Genomic DNA, 15,864 nt, shown 5'->3' with positions numbered 1-15,864 from the left:
TATTTGATCACCATTATCAGTTGTGAATCGCGCTTTCTGTTTGGATTAATTTGCTCATTAGAACAACACCCTGTTTAATATGGGACTTATTTTGTGGATGGCAGGGTGTCACTTTGTGCCCTCGTCCCTCGTTGTCTGATTGAAGACAGAAAAATGAGAATAGAAGTATTACTTTTCATCTTGGCTTGCCAGCCTAATTCTTTAGATTGGGCGATATGCGAAATATGACAAAAAGAACCAGACACCGGAGAATTAAAGATTCTCTTGCTCTCTTAAGAAATGCTCTTTCCAGTTATTTTTATTTCATTTCGTCTGTCTATCACAATTCAGAGTTTAAATGACTTGGTTATATAATAGTTCTAGGGTTACTATAGTCCCGGTTATCTGGCAGTTTACATTATAAATAATCAATAGAAACTTCCGTCTTAGTCCGGTCATTGGAGGGAGAACAAGGCGCATTTTATTTACTTACTGCTGACAATGTCAAATAACAGCGAGACAGACTTCTTACAGTGAGTATCACATTCCAGCACATTCAGGTAGTATGGCACTGCCAGCAAGTGCTAGTCGCCAGTGTGACCTCTTACTGCACACCGTCCATGTTCCAGAGAGGATGTAGAGGTAAGAGCTACATCTTCTATCATGAGCATAGCAGATAAGGGTATGGGTCGTTGGGTCGACCCAACTTAGGTCGACACTCATTAGGTCGACCACTGAAGGCCGACATTGCCATTAGGTCGACATGCATTAGGTCAACGTGGGCGTTAGGTCGACATGTACTAGGTCGACAGGTCAAAATGTCGACATGAGGTTTTTGACTGTTTTTGGTGTTGTTTTCTCCATAAAGTGATGGGGAACCTCAATTAGTGCTCCGTATCCCCTCGCATGGCTCGCTTCGTTCGCTATGCTTTGGGCAGGGTGCCTCCTTCCACTACCGCTTCACTCGGCACAGATTACCATTCCAATCATAGTCCACTTGGATCGTTAAGTATGAAAGAATCCAAAAAAATGTGAAAAAATGTGAAAAACTCATGTCGCCCTTTCGACCTAGTACACGTCGACCTAATGCATGTCAACCTAATGGCATTGTCGACCTTAAGTGGTCGACCTAATGAGTGTCGACCTAAGGTGTGTTGACCTAACGACTGTAACCCGCAGATAAATATATATAAAACAACAAGCTTTAACTCGTGGCACTCAATCATGTGCTGTGCCCGAGGCATGTGACCACACCTTTTATATATAAAAATCACACATGCTCTGCTCGGGATCAGTATGATTTGCGGATGGACGGGATGCCGGCGGTCAGTATACCAACAGCGGCATCCTGTCCATCAGGATCCCGACTGTCCTCATAAAAGCCCCTAACCCTCCTCTTCCCCTCCCCCACCCTCACCTTTTCCCTACACTAATCCTCCCTTGAGGGTGCATTAACCCTAACCCTCTCTGCTTGGTGCCTAACCCTAACCATCTCTTGCCCGCTGCCTAATACTAACCCTCCCTGCTTGATGCCTAACCCTAACCTCCCCCTCTAAGTGCCTAAACCTAACCCTCCCTCCCCGGTCCCTAACCCTAACTTCCAGTCCCTGCTCCCTTATGCTAACCCCCCTTCTGCTGCCTAAACCTAACCTCCTAATGGCAGGACGCCAGCGTGTCCCGCTGTGAAGACGATCGGGATACTTGCTGTCGGTAATGTGACACCGGCATCCTGACCGCCGGGATACCATCCGTCGGGAAGCTAACTGCTTCCCCTCTGCTCACCTACAGTAATTACGCTCCAAACTGTATTTAATTTAAATTCAGGGAATGTTGGTTCCAAATTATTGCAATAATTTGTCAAGCTTGCCAACTATCGTCGAAGTCTTCTCTTTTGGCCAATTCTCGCACTGACTCTGGATCATTTTCCATCAGGAATCACAAAGATTTTATAGACAAGCTATGTTTTTTTCTTGAGTTTAAATCTGCTAACTCATTAGCTGAAAGAGACTGAACCTCACCCAAGCATACAAATTAATGAGCACCTGGGGAATTAGCTGACAAGAACTGGTTTATAAATGGGAAATGGAGTGCAAGAAAAAGTGTGGCCACAATTTTTATATGAACAATAGGCTTTAATCCACGGTATTCAGTCACCTGTGGTACCCGTGGTATGTGACCAAACCATTTAAATAAAAAATCATACATGCTCTGCACTCACCTAATTACACTCCAAACTGTAGTTCATTAAATTCAGGGAATACTGGTTCCAAAGTATTAAAATCATTTGTCAAGCCGGCCACCTAAGCAAAGTCTTCTCTTCTGGCCAATCACTACTTTGACTCATATTACATTTCAGTGTTGGTAATGGTAAATAAAAGAGCTACTCAAATGTGCAAAGGAAATTAAGCAACTCGAAAGATCCATGGAACCCTTGGATGTGAAGTGAACACAGCTGTTGCTGGCTCCATTGCCCTAATATCCCCAAACACACTGGTCTCTTGCCCTTTTGGGGCTTGACTTCACAAACATTTTGAAACTCTACATGATGCTGCACACACTCCCTGGACACCTGATGTCTGGACACTTGGTCAAATCTGGGCATCAGACCTGCTATAGATGCTGTGTCAATGTTTAACACACAGTACCCCATCTGAACATACTGTAAGACTGTTGCTGGCACTGGACAACTTCTAACAGGGGCCCCATTGAACACTGGATACCCATTGTGCTCTGGCACCAGGCAGGCTCTGCACATGCACTCAGGATTCTCTCTCTTGAAAGGGAACCAGCTATTTCTCTCACTGCAATTGTCCCTCTTGCATCCATTTTGCTAATTTCTTCTCCATGCTGCTCATCTCTTCTCCATGCTGCTCATCTCTTCGCTCATCTCTTCTTCATGCTGCTCATCTCTTCTTCATTCTGCTCATCTCTTCTTCATTCTGCTCATCTCTTCTTCATGCTGCTCATCTCTACTCCATGCTGCTCATCTCTTCTCCATGCTGCTCATCTCTTCTTCATGCTGCTCATCTCTTCTCCATGCTGCTCATCTCTTCTCCATGCTGCTCATCTCTTCTCCATGCCGCTCATCTCTTCTCCATACTGCTCATCTCTTCTTCATTCTGCTCATCTCTTCTTCATGCTGCTCATCTCTTCTTCATGCTGCTCATCTCTTCTTCATGCTGCTCATCTCTTCTCCATGCTGCTCATTTTTTTCTTCATGCTGCTAATCTCTTCTCTAGCTGCTCATCTCTTCTTAATGCTGCTCATCTCTTCTCCATGCTGCTCATCTCTTCTTCATGCTGCTCATCTCTTCTTCATGCTGCTCATCTCTTCTTCATGCTGCTCATCTCTTCTCCATGCTGCTCATCTCTTCTCCGTGCTGCTCATCTCTTCTCCGTGCTGCTCATCTCTTCTTCGTGCTGCTCATCTCTTCTTCATGCTGCTCATCTCTTCTTCGTGCTGCTCATCTCTTCTTCATGCTGCTTATCTCTTCTTCATGCTGCTCATCTCTTCCATATGCTGCTCATCTCTTCTTCATGCTGCTCATCTCTTCTTCATGCTGCTCATCTCTTCTCCATGCTGCTCATCTCTTCTCCATGCTGCTTATCTCTTCTTCATGCTGCTCATCTCTTCTCCATGCTGCTTATCTCTTCTTCATGCTGCTCATCTCTTCTCCATGCTGCTTATCTCTTCTTCATGCTGCTCATCTCTTCTTCTCTCCTTTGCCATTCCTCCGATTTCTTCTGCTCTCATGGGTTGTAGGTCGTCATTCTGAGTTGATCGCTAGCTGCTGTTGTTCGCTGCGTAGCAATCATTTAAAAAAGCGGCAAAACTACGCATGCGTTTGAGCCGCAATGCGCACGCATGGCATGCGGGTACAAAGAGCATTGTTGTTTTGCACTGCTTCTAGCGACGATTACATTCGCACAGCCGAACACAAGGAGATTGACAGGACGAGGGCATTTATGGGTGTCAACTGACCGTTTTCTGGGAGTGTTTGGAAAAACACAGACGTGGCCAGACCTTTGCAGGGTGGGTATCTGACGTCAATTCCAGGACCTTTGTCGTAGCAATCATCGCACAGAATAAGTAACTACAGGGCTGGTCATGTTCTGCACAAAATGTTTTTGTACCGCTCGGCTGCACAGGCGTTCGCACTCTTGCAAAGCGAAAATACACTACCCGTGGGCGGCGACTATGCATTTGCATGGCTGCTAAAAGTGGCTAGCGAGTGAACAACTCGGAATGAGGACCATAGTTTCCACTACAAGTGGACAGCAAGCAGTGCTGAAGTTTGGACCTACAGTAAGTCCCATCTCGGTGCACTGGTTAACATTACTGTCTCACAGCACTGAGGTCATGAGTACATTTCATTGTCATGAAACATCAGGCAGAGTTTGTATGTTCTCCCCATATTTGCGTGGGTTACCTCAGTTTGCTCCCAAACTCCAAAAACATACTTTTCGGCCAATTGGCACCTGTTTCAAAAAAATTAACCTCTGTGAAGTGCTACATAAATGTTAGTAACTAAATATGGATCTGCTGGGCTACTGCTCCCCATGCAGGCACACAATGTGGGCATGCCATGGGGCAGGGCCGTAACTTTAGGTGTGCGATTGATGCTGCCACCCAGGGAGTAAGGCCGAAGTGGTGGCAAGATTGTTAAACGGATGGTACCTCGCTGCATGGAGAGGCGCAGTGTTCTGAAGCCAGTTCTCCCTTGGCGATTGCTGTGTAATGTCATTATATAACGTGCCCCAGATGTGGGGGGCAAGGTGTGCTGACCCAAGACGCAAAGGAGCCCTGCTACTGCACTGCCATGGGACATTAAAGACATTATGTCACTCTAAGTGTTTAAGGTACCAGGGCGAACCTTTCAAAGACTGATCTACTTTTAAAACCACTTGTACTCGAAAATGGGCAGGTTACATCCAGGAGCACCACAACATTTTTAGGTTGGGGAGACAAGATATAATTCCATAAATTGCTTTATAGAGCTATCTCTTTCTATCTATCTAGCTGGGGGGCGGGGTGATGCGAGGGAGAGAAAGGATGAAGAGGGAGCTGAGGGGGCTGGAGGGGAGGAACAGATGAAGTTAGCATTAAGAAGGACGCAGGACTGGTCTAAGAGGAGGGGCCAGCATACAGTAACTAGCCATACAATGTAGGGGTTGGAGCTGGGTGCAGGAGGATGGAGGGCCCTGGAGGTGGGCTTAGAAGGGCTACAGGGAGTGAGGAGGTGGAGCAGCTGGAAAAGGGACTATCTCCATCCTGAAACTGCCGGTGATAAGCCAAGATGGCCGCCACACTGCGCCCTGTGATTCAGTTCATTAAATTACCTCTCTCAATTATATGGGGGGGGGGGGGGGGGGGGGAGATACTTCCAGGATATTTGGCAAATACCTAAATCCTTGCCGATTCCGATAAAAGTCAAACAAATAAAGGTGACAGATTTATGATTTAGAAGCAAAGAAGAAAAAAAACATTTAACAAGACTTGAAAGCAGAAACTAAACAATTTCAAATACATTGCTGCTACATTACCTTTGGCATGTGGTTGTCCTTTGCAAAAATGTAATGTGTACCCCAGAGCACATCAGTTTATGGCCTTCAAACAACTGCATATCCTATTTATAATCCGTCATAAACTCTGACATTTATGCTGCCAGACTGAGCAAATTATATTTAAACCATGTTCCTCAAAGCATCCATTAATGCACAGTGGAATAGAATCAACTTCCTCCTTCATTACTTTGAAACCAAACTGCTCTCACAACCGGGCAGCTGGTTGAGTTCCATCTGGTGCCAAACGGTAGTAGTCTTCCGCCCTTAATGGTTAAAACATGAATTAAATGGAAACTGGACATCAATGCGGCTAATCGATGGCTGAACATCCTGATCTGTTTTATTATTATGATTTTGTATTTTTTTTATGTTCGTGTGATAGAGAGATTTATTGTTGTGGCTACGGAGGAAAGATCAATTATTCATGTTATAAATTAGAAAATGATTTACGACTGCAAAAAAAATGATCAGCAGTCGCGAGGTGAGCCTATTAATGATACAGCAGAGTGAAGAGGTGCAGATTTATAAACTGGCTTTCATGCATCGTCGGAACTGAACTTACCCATCCATGATCTTACAAAGTTCACGCGTCAAATTATGCTAGTAATAAAAAATAAAAAATTCACAATTTTTGCGTCCTGTTTGTTTTCCATGTTACCCTACCTTTCTTTTTTTTCCATCGTTCATTAAAGGATCTCTCCTACTCCTGCCATCATACTTAAGAAGCATTACGGCTGAGATGCAAGCGTTAATGAATTTTTTGCAATTAAAAATAATACCACTGGCAAAATCCTCCAAGATCACACCGCTACTGTTAAAGGTTTTGGATGGTTTGCATTTCATTGTTATTACAGCAAATGTTTTTAGGATGCACCGATATAACCTACAGATGTTCTGTTGCTTCTCTGCAGATTTGATTGTTTTTGGAAATGAGTCAGAAGACCGTTCGTTCCCTGAAGTGCCTTAAAAATCACATATTGTAAATATCAAAATTATCCACAATTGAAACAGCCTTTGCGTTGCACTTGTTACTTTGTTGATTTACAGGACATACCCCCGAACAAATGTCAACTATCGCGTAATTAAACAGCGAGAAACATTATATGGGGCAATTTTGCAGCGGAGTGTCCGGAGATTGCTTCTCTAAGGCTGATTGGTCGCATGATTTAAGTTTATGTTCAAAATATGGCACTTAGCATTTCACAAGGAAATTGCTTTAGAGCCACCTGAGACCATATTTACTCTGTGTCCGCAATGCAGCGATCTAGAGCAGCCTAAGAGCGCCTTATTTTGTTTCCTTTTGGTTTAAACAGTAATGAAGTGAAATAAAATGTTCTGTTTCCTCATACAAAGCTGAATAACAGTAACATGCCCTCAAAGAAACCTTTTCCTTAACTGAATATCTTCAAACATATATCCCCTAGTATTTGTGGTCCATCAATTGTCAGGACGGTAGTCTCTCTCCATCTCCTCCCTCAACTGGCTGCTACTGGGGTCTATTCGTGAAGCAGTGAAAACTGTGGAGAAGTGAGCCAGTGGAGAAGAACTAATCAGCATTGAAGTAACATTTATAGTTTGCATACTATAAAATTATACAGAGCAGCTGATTGGTTGCCATGGACAACTTCTCCACTGGCTCACTTCTCCACTCTTTTCACTGCTTCATGAATAGACCCCACTGTCTCCTCACCCAGCCATGATCTCTGTATGCTTTCCTGGCCTGTACGTCGCAGCAGTGGGAGCCATTTGTGGAGTGAAAGGTGAAGGCTCCCACTGTGCATGACTGAGACTGCACAGCCATTCCCGAAAAGTACAGTAAACATATAAATGGCAGTTTTTCAAGTTGTGGAGTTGCAATGAAAGTGCACATGCATGAGAGTTGGGCACGGTCATGCGTCATGGGGCAAGACCAAAATTTTGAATGCACCCAACTGCCTGTCCGTTTTCCCTTCCCTAAAACCATCTTTGAATGCCATGCTCTGCACCAGTGCAAAGCAGTACTGTACAGGCAGGCTTGGACTGACCCATAGGGGTACAAGGGAAACCACCGGTGGGCCGCACTGCCTGGGGCCCCACCCCCTCAATAATACATTATGAATATGTTACATTATACTGCACAGGACTATGGTGTATTTTCTACAGAGCATTGCTGTTATCAATCTGGTACATTATCATGCATGCACTAGCAGTATTTACTATATATATTATTTATCAAGGGGCCCAGACCATGCACTAATGGTTAGCCAAGCCTCTAAAAATGGGCCTCTACCACTGTATTTCCCCTGTGGGCCCTTCATGCCCCAGTTCGACACTGTGTACAGGATTATCTCCCAACCTTCCAGACCAATTGGGACAGTGGGATAGAGCCCAAAATTTGGGACTGATCCACCTAAACAAGGACTATTGTGAGGATATAAATCAGGGGTGGCCAGACTTCTGGAGTCGGCGATCTACTTTGAAAGCTAAAAAAAGGGCGTGGTATAACAAAAACTGGGTGTGGTATAACAAAAAGTGGGCGTGGTATAACAAAAAAAGGGACGTAGCCTTGCTGCACAGAGTGTAATGACTGTCTTGCACGAAATAACACATTGGCCCCCACAGGTAAAAACCTCAAACACATATGCCCCCACAGTGCCAGATACACATATGCCCCCACAGTGCCATGTGCCCACAGTGCCAGATATGCCCCCACAGTGCCAGATACAGATATGACCCCACAGTGCCAGATATGCCCCCACAGTGCCAGATATGACCCCACAGTGCCAGATACACATATGCCCCCACAGTGCCAGATACAGATATGCCCCCACAGTGCCATGTGCCCACACTGCTAGATATGCCCCCACAGTGCCAGATTACAGATATGCCCCCACAGTGCCATGTGCCCGCAGTGCCAGATATGCCCCCATAGTGCCAGATACGCCCCCACAGTGCCAGATTACAGATATACCCCCACAGTGCCTGTGGCCGCAGTTCCAGATATGCCCCCAGTGCCAGAAATGCCCCCACAGTGCCAGATATGCCCCCACAGTGCCAGATTACAGATATGCCCCCACAGTGCCATGTGCCCGCAGTTCCAGATATGCCCCCACAGTGCCAGATTACAGATATACCCCCACAGTGCCATGTGGCCGCAGTTCCAGATATGCCCCCAGTGCCAGATATGCCCCCACAGTGCCAGATATGCCCCCACAGTGCCAGATTACAGATATGCCCCCACAGTGCCATGTGCCCGCAGTGCCAGATATGCCCCCAGTGCCAGATATGCCCCCACAGTGCCAGATATGCCCACACAGTGCCAGATATGACCCCACAGTGCCAGATATGCCCCACACTGCCACATATGCCGCCACTGTGCCATGTGCCCACAGTGCCAGATATGCCCCCAGTGCCAGATTACAGATATGCCCCCACAGTGCCACATATGCCCCACATTGCCACATATGCCGCCACTGTGCCATGTGCCCGCAGTGCCAGATATGCCCCCACAGTGCCACATATGCCCCACATTGCCAGATATGCCCCCACAGTGCTCACCGTGCTGTGTGGAGAGCGCAGCGCGCGCGTCTCCTGCCTGCCGTCCTGCCCCTCAGTCTGATCTCCGGCGATGACGGCGTGTATAGCTCAAATCAGGCGCCGGTTCGCGAGCTCTGATTGGCTAACGAACCGGTGCCTGATTTGAGCTATACACTCCGCCGTCACTGCCGGAGACCAGACTGAGGGGCAGGACGGCAGGCAGGAGAGGCGCGGCTTCGGGTGGCTGGGCAGCGGATCGCGATTGACTGGTCGCATGTCCGCGATCGACTTGATCGCGATCGACTGTTTGGCCGCCCCTGATATAAATCATGACCTGATCTTGACCTTCCTGCTCCAAATTGCATGTGATTGACCATATGTGTGCCGAGGGCCGACTAGTCATGTCGACCATATGAGCCTGTCAACCTTTTCCAGGGTCGACCTGTTGTCAACGTCGACCTTATGTCTGTTAATCATATGGGGGTGAACTAATGACTGTTGACCTAATTTTTGTCGAGCAATAGTCCGGATCCCAGGTTGAGTCTCCGACATCTAAAATCTGATATTCCATATACAGATGTAGCCATACTCATCTAGCACGGCTACATCGCAATTGTGCACTAGACGCGCCGTGCAGCGTAGACAGACGCTCCCATTCATGAGAATGGGGTGCATGCACGTCTGTGATGCACGCACGCCCTCGATGTTGCGCCATACACGGCGCGGATGTAGCTATGATGACCGTGGCTATATCTGTATTCCGAAATCCAACATTTTTTGTAGCACAACTGAGATAGTAACACCTTTGCTTGCTGATGGCTCATTTTGCCCAAACTTTGTTTCATGCGCTATGAGGTGTATATAAAACATAAGGCATTTTATGTGTAGACTTGGGTCCCAGCCTCAAGATATCTCATTGTGGTATGCAAATATTCCAAAATACGGAAACCTCAGAAAACCAAAATAGTTCTGGTCCAAAGCATTTTGAATATGGGAGATTGAACGTGTATATGTATTGTGGTCATGACTGGGGTAGGCACAATGGACCTCACCTCTTCCATACTTCTTCTCCGGTGCTGCCCCCCATTTCGTACATTGCGTGGAATAGAAGGGGGAGGGGCGGATGATTCTGCTCCCTTTTGAGCGGGAGTATGGCCCCGGGCTGTGATATCACAGCAAAATGCCACACTGGTGCTACCACATGTCTAGGGACCCTAATCTCATATGTGTCTTTGGGGTATCACAATCCCTGGCCGTCCCCATTCCCCATCACATTGGTCACCAGCTTCCTTGTGCAATCTATTCACTGGTCGGGTGTTTGGTAATTTCCTCATCAGCAGCATGGATACACATGAATTCTGGCTATTTATGGCTGTCTGATCCAAACTCAGTGCTGGATCATCAACTGTCTCTGGACTCTATTGCTGCTGTGAGCCCTGTGTCTTTGTGTCTGCAAGCAGAGGAACTTCTGACCTCGGTCCTGAATGCACACTAACAGTGCAGGTTTTAGTGATATCCAGCCTTCAACACAGATGGTTAAATCCAAATAACTGAGGTACTAATTAAGTCACCTGTGCTCAAGCATGGATATCACTGAAACCTGGAATGTTCTGGTGCATACACACAGATAGATTTGGCAAAAGATGTGGGCATTCCCGATGGATTGGAACGACAAATCTTTCAAATTGTTTCGTATGTATGAAAGATATATCTGCCGATGCACATACCCTCCGCTCGTTTATAGGGGTCTATGATCTTTCATGCATGCAGAAAGATCATAGACCATACTTGCCTACCTGACCCTCTCCATGAGGGAGAAAATGCTCTGTTCCTGGACTTTCCTGGTAATGTATGATTGCCACCACCTGTGGTGAAACACCTTTCTTATCAATTAACTAGCTCACCACAGGTGATGGCAATCATACATTACCAGGAAAGTCCGGGAACAGAGCATTTTCTCCCTCATGGAGAGGGTCAGGTAGGCAAGTATGTCATAGACCAATCTTTTGCATTGCGTTCAAATCATTTTGTGTGTACATACAATGAACGATTTGGTGAAAGCTGAACGACTGGCTAACCACTCCCCACCACCATTTCCTCATTCTGTGCCAGGCTGGATGGAGAAGAGACACAGACAGCAGTTCATCTGTTCTGTTTTCACAGTTTCTACAAGCAGCATGTACGTACATGTTGCTGAAAGGCTGCTGGCCACCAACGTATTTATAAACCTTGCAGCAATGTATTTTTCACTGTCCACCAATGTGTCCCGTACCTGTGTAATGTCCCCCAGACACTGGCCAGTATTGTTTATGCCGTGTCCCCCCGCGATTCTGCACACTGTGTCCCTCATGCCACTCCCTTTATGCTTCTGCACAGATAATCATTAAAGATCGATCGTTTGTCCAATCGTTCACTATTTGACACCAAATTGTTTGTTCTGAAAATCGTTAACGATCATTTGACAAATCGATCCGTGTGTATGCACCTAGTGTGCCTTGAGAACCGAGATTGGGAATACCTGATATACCAGTTTTCAATCCATTGTTTATTTAATATTGCGGGACTTTTTTGTTTCTGACACTATTTTCACTCTGGACTCTAAGCTACTGTCTCCTTATTATTTATTTATCCGGGACTTTATTTGCTCCAGTTTTTGCTCATTTTTGTATTTATTCTGGATATTCCTTATGTTTGTATACCAGTTCCCATACTAAATATCATTGGTGGTCATTCCGAGTTGATCGCTCGTTATTTTTTTTTCGCAATGGAGCGATTAGTCGCTAATGCGCATACGCAATGTCCGCAGTGCGACTGCGCCAAGTAAATTTGCTATTAAGTTAGGTATTTTACTCAGGGCATTACAAGGTTTTTTCTTCGTTCTGGTGATCGTAGTGTGATTGACAGGAAGTGGGTGTTTCTGGGCGGAAACTGGCCGTTTTATGGGTGTGTGCAAAAAAACGCTGCCGTTTCTGGGAAAAACGCGGGAGTGTCTGAAGAAACAGGGGAGTGTCTGGGTGAACGCTGGGTGTGTTTGTGACGTCAAACCAGGAACGAAACTGACTGAACTGATCGCAGTGGCAGAGTAAGTCTCGAGCTACTCAGAAACTGCTAAGAACTGTCTATTCGCAAATCTGCTAATCTTTCGTTCGCAAATCTACTATGCTAAGATACACTCCCACTAGGCGGCGGCTTAGCGTGTGCAAAGCTGCTAAAAGCAGCTTGCGAGCGAACAACTCGGAATGAGGGCCTTTGTATGAATATATTATCATTCATTGGGACTACCTGTGAAACTGCAACCAGTAGGGTTCCTGACATGGGGCCTTTATCTTCACCAAGGGTTTATATGTCACCAGCTGCAGCGGCTATAGATTGCATCACCTGCATCATATAGAAGCCAGATTGAGCTGTCCAAAAGGCACGCTCTCTACTTATCGCAGCCTGAACTGATAGTCCCAGTAGAAGAAATCTCCCCAATGGGGCTGCCTGTTGTGTGTGTGACTGACGGATAGTACTTCCAGTGGGAAGTCACTGCCAGTCACAGTATAGCCAGTGCAATCACAGACTGCAGTCCATAAGTAAAATCTGCCACTGGTCACCAGAAATTGTAAGTGAATTAAACTACTTCTAATTAGAAAAACAAATACACATTTTCAAATGGTTTAAAATCTGAAAATATTGTATGATTATGATGACGGTGATCATAATAATAATAATAATAATAATAATAATAATAATAATAATAATTGTAGCAATAAAGGCCATTTCATATCAGAATGGGCATTATTAATAATGGTATTGGTAACAGTAAGTGCTATGATCCCATGTATGTATGTTTTAAAATTGTATTAGCTATCTAAATGATTTGTATATCAGCTATAGAAAATTCCTAGCAGGCAAGAATGTTTATATTTATGCAAGAACTAATTGAGCTTCAGAGGATGTGGCTGATGTCCTGTGTGCAATTTGCATGCCAAAGAAATGTGCCAGTGTATTGTATAAGTGGTGTGACTAGCATGGGGCTGAATGGAAAATAGAAATTCCCACTTAAACACTATTCTGAGGAACGGGTCAGGTAATCACACCTGGTACCAGGAAAGTAATTACATTTCAGATGCTCTCTCTCTCCCCATGTGCTATGAAGATGAAGCATTCATTTTCTGTGAGATAGGAAGCATGAAAGAAGGGGTATATTTTCTAGGCAAATTGTATAGCTTGTGTCTTTCGCTTAAGGAAGCCAGATCGCTGGGATGCCCAATTACTCTCAGGTGCGACCTTACCTGGACATTGTACAGTTCGCAGGCGAAACCTGAACTTTGTTTTACCCTTTTTATTTTCTCTGAAATTGTCTATAATCTATGTATACTTTTAAATAATCAAATACTCTTTGTAATTCTTTTTGTATTTGTAAGCTTTAAAATTATTCTTGAAATTAAAACCTAATTTCTAATACTGATATTCTGTGTTCTTAGACCTTCGGCCTTGCGAGGCACATGCTACTGATTTTTAAAGCGCATATACTGTGAGCAGAACTGAAAGGCCGCTGTGGGAGGAGTTTCCTTTTGGAATTATTTGGTGGTGGCAAGCTGATTTGTCTTATTGTTAAGATACAGTAAGTTGCAAAAAAATTCCAACATCATGACCACCCAATATGGAAGTAGTTCTGAGTGTGGGCGTGATCGCGACAACAACAATAATAATATTTTACATTATATTAGATAATGCTCTCTTTACTGATTATTAGTGGTGTGTCCATAAGTGTGGGGTGGGTAGTGCAAACAGCCCACACCACACACCAGGCACCCATTTTCCCAGAGATGTGCCCATGCAGAATAGAGAGGTCACCAGGAATATGGTGCCACTGGTATGGACATGCGTGGTAGACTCAGTGCCAGAGTATTATAACCTTCCATGCACATGTGCAAGCACGGTGAAGGGGGAGGGAGTGTCTACTCGGACACTACACCCTCCCCTCATAAGATGCCCCTGCTGAATATTATATGGATATTAGAAGTCACTGAGGAGTTCTTAGTCTTTTACTGAGTGCCTTTATAGAGGTTGAAGAAATCCTAGGTGACTTTCAGGGGTTGTGGAGAGTTACAAAGTACACAGGCCTGGGCCAATTAATGACATTGTTAATATTTGTGGCCACACCCCATCTCAATGTCGTAGCATAGCATCTCCATCCATGTAGGCCTGAAATGCACGATGGGGCATGACCACGCCACCATTGATTGGCCATGCCCTGTAAAGTACCTGAAGCTCTGGTGACTTCTTCTATCTGAAATCATGTGCAGTAAATGGTACACTATTCCTCATAACACAAAAAAGGGAGGTTTTTGATCCTGCACCGACCTAGATGCAAAGTACGTACTAATATGGATGCCAAGAAGTGGACAATAATGCTGAATAATAGCAATTAATATCTGTCCGTGTGGCGGTGCGCCCGGAGTCAAAGAGAGGGGGGAATGTACATGTATAGAAGAAAAAGTATGACTCTTGTTTCGGCGCACTCTTATGTTAACTATCTGTTAATTGATAAGTCAAGTATTTGAGGAGTAATAACAGTACAATCATTATTTCTGCTCTTTAAAATACATGGGGGCTAAACACGACAGGTTGGAGATGGAGTAAATGTGGATAGGTCAGCTGGAGACAACGGTCTCCCAATTTAATGTTCAGATCTTAATTATTCCTAGATAAATGCATGTCGGAAGTTAGCTACATATTAAGCTACTTCCCTCTGCCCAAGATCTGTACAAACTGTGTTTGTATTAATGCAGCCCTAATTGGGTTACAATCGTGAAGTGGGAGAGCCCATACACTTGGTAACACTTCTAAACAATGACCTCCGTAATGAGTAAAAAGAATGTAATGGGAGTAGGAAGATAAAGTATAAGTGGTGATACTGCTGTTGGTATTTTTTCTACAGGAAGGGGAGTCTCCCTACTTCACTGGGTATTCCCTAGTGGTCGCCCGTCTAGGTACTGACCCAGCCCACCTGCGTTTAGCTTCCAAGATCGGACGAGATTGGGCGTGAACGTAGGGGTATGGTCGTAGGAAGGTTCAAACCTATAGTACCAATGAGAGTGCACCGAAATGGGAGGATTAATTCCTCCTCGGAAAAGAGAATGCTAGAAATGCATACTGAGAAAGGAGAAAGGTGACAAGAAAGTAAACAGGTGTGAATCTGCTGTCCACGTTAGACCGAGGAAGCGTGTCTCCTGGGGGGACACGCTCCTCTGAATCGTGGATGAGAGTTCACAGAAGAAAGAGCAGTAGGAAGAGATGTATGTGTAATTTTAGGATGGGAGGAAGAAAAGGCAAAAAATAAGAATTTACTTACCGATAATTCTATTTCTCATAGTCCGTAGTGGATGCTGGGACTCCGTCAGGACCATGGGGAATAGCGGGCTCCGCAGGAGACAGGGCACATCTAAATAAAGCTTTTAGGATCACATGGTGCGTACTGGCTCCTCCCCCTATGACCCTCCTCCAAGCCTCAGTTAGGTACTGTGCCCGGACGAGCGTACACAATAAGGAAGGATCTTGAATCCCGGGTAAGACTCATACCAGCCACACCAATCACACCATACAACTTGTGATCTGAACCCAGTTAACAGTATGATAACAAAAAACGAAGTAGCCTCTGAAAAGATGGCTCACAACAATAGTAATAACCCGATCTTTGTAACAATAACTATGTACAAGTATTGCAGACAATCCGCACTTGGGATGGGCGCCCAGCATCCACTACGGACTATGAGAAATAGAATTATCGGTAAGTAAATTCTTATTTTCTCTAACG

At 45.1% G+C, this 15,864-nt stretch overlaps 1 pseudogene; it reads right to left on the bottom strand.

Annotated features, from left to right (window-relative positions):
• Window positions 1-14,999: 14,999 nt before the first annotated feature.
• Window positions 15,000-15,118, bottom strand: LOC134897057 (5S ribosomal RNA; annotated as a pseudogene).
• Window positions 15,119-15,864: the final 746 nt, after the last annotated feature.

This window comes from Pseudophryne corroboree, chromosome 3, assembly GCF_028390025.1.
Source record: "Pseudophryne corroboree isolate aPseCor3 chromosome 3, aPseCor3.hap2, whole genome shotgun sequence".
NCBI lineage: Eukaryota > Metazoa > Chordata > Amphibia > Anura > Myobatrachidae > Pseudophryne > Pseudophryne corroboree.
Note: the sequence above shows the minus strand (reverse complement) of the source record. Positions and strands in the feature narration are given on the sequence as shown.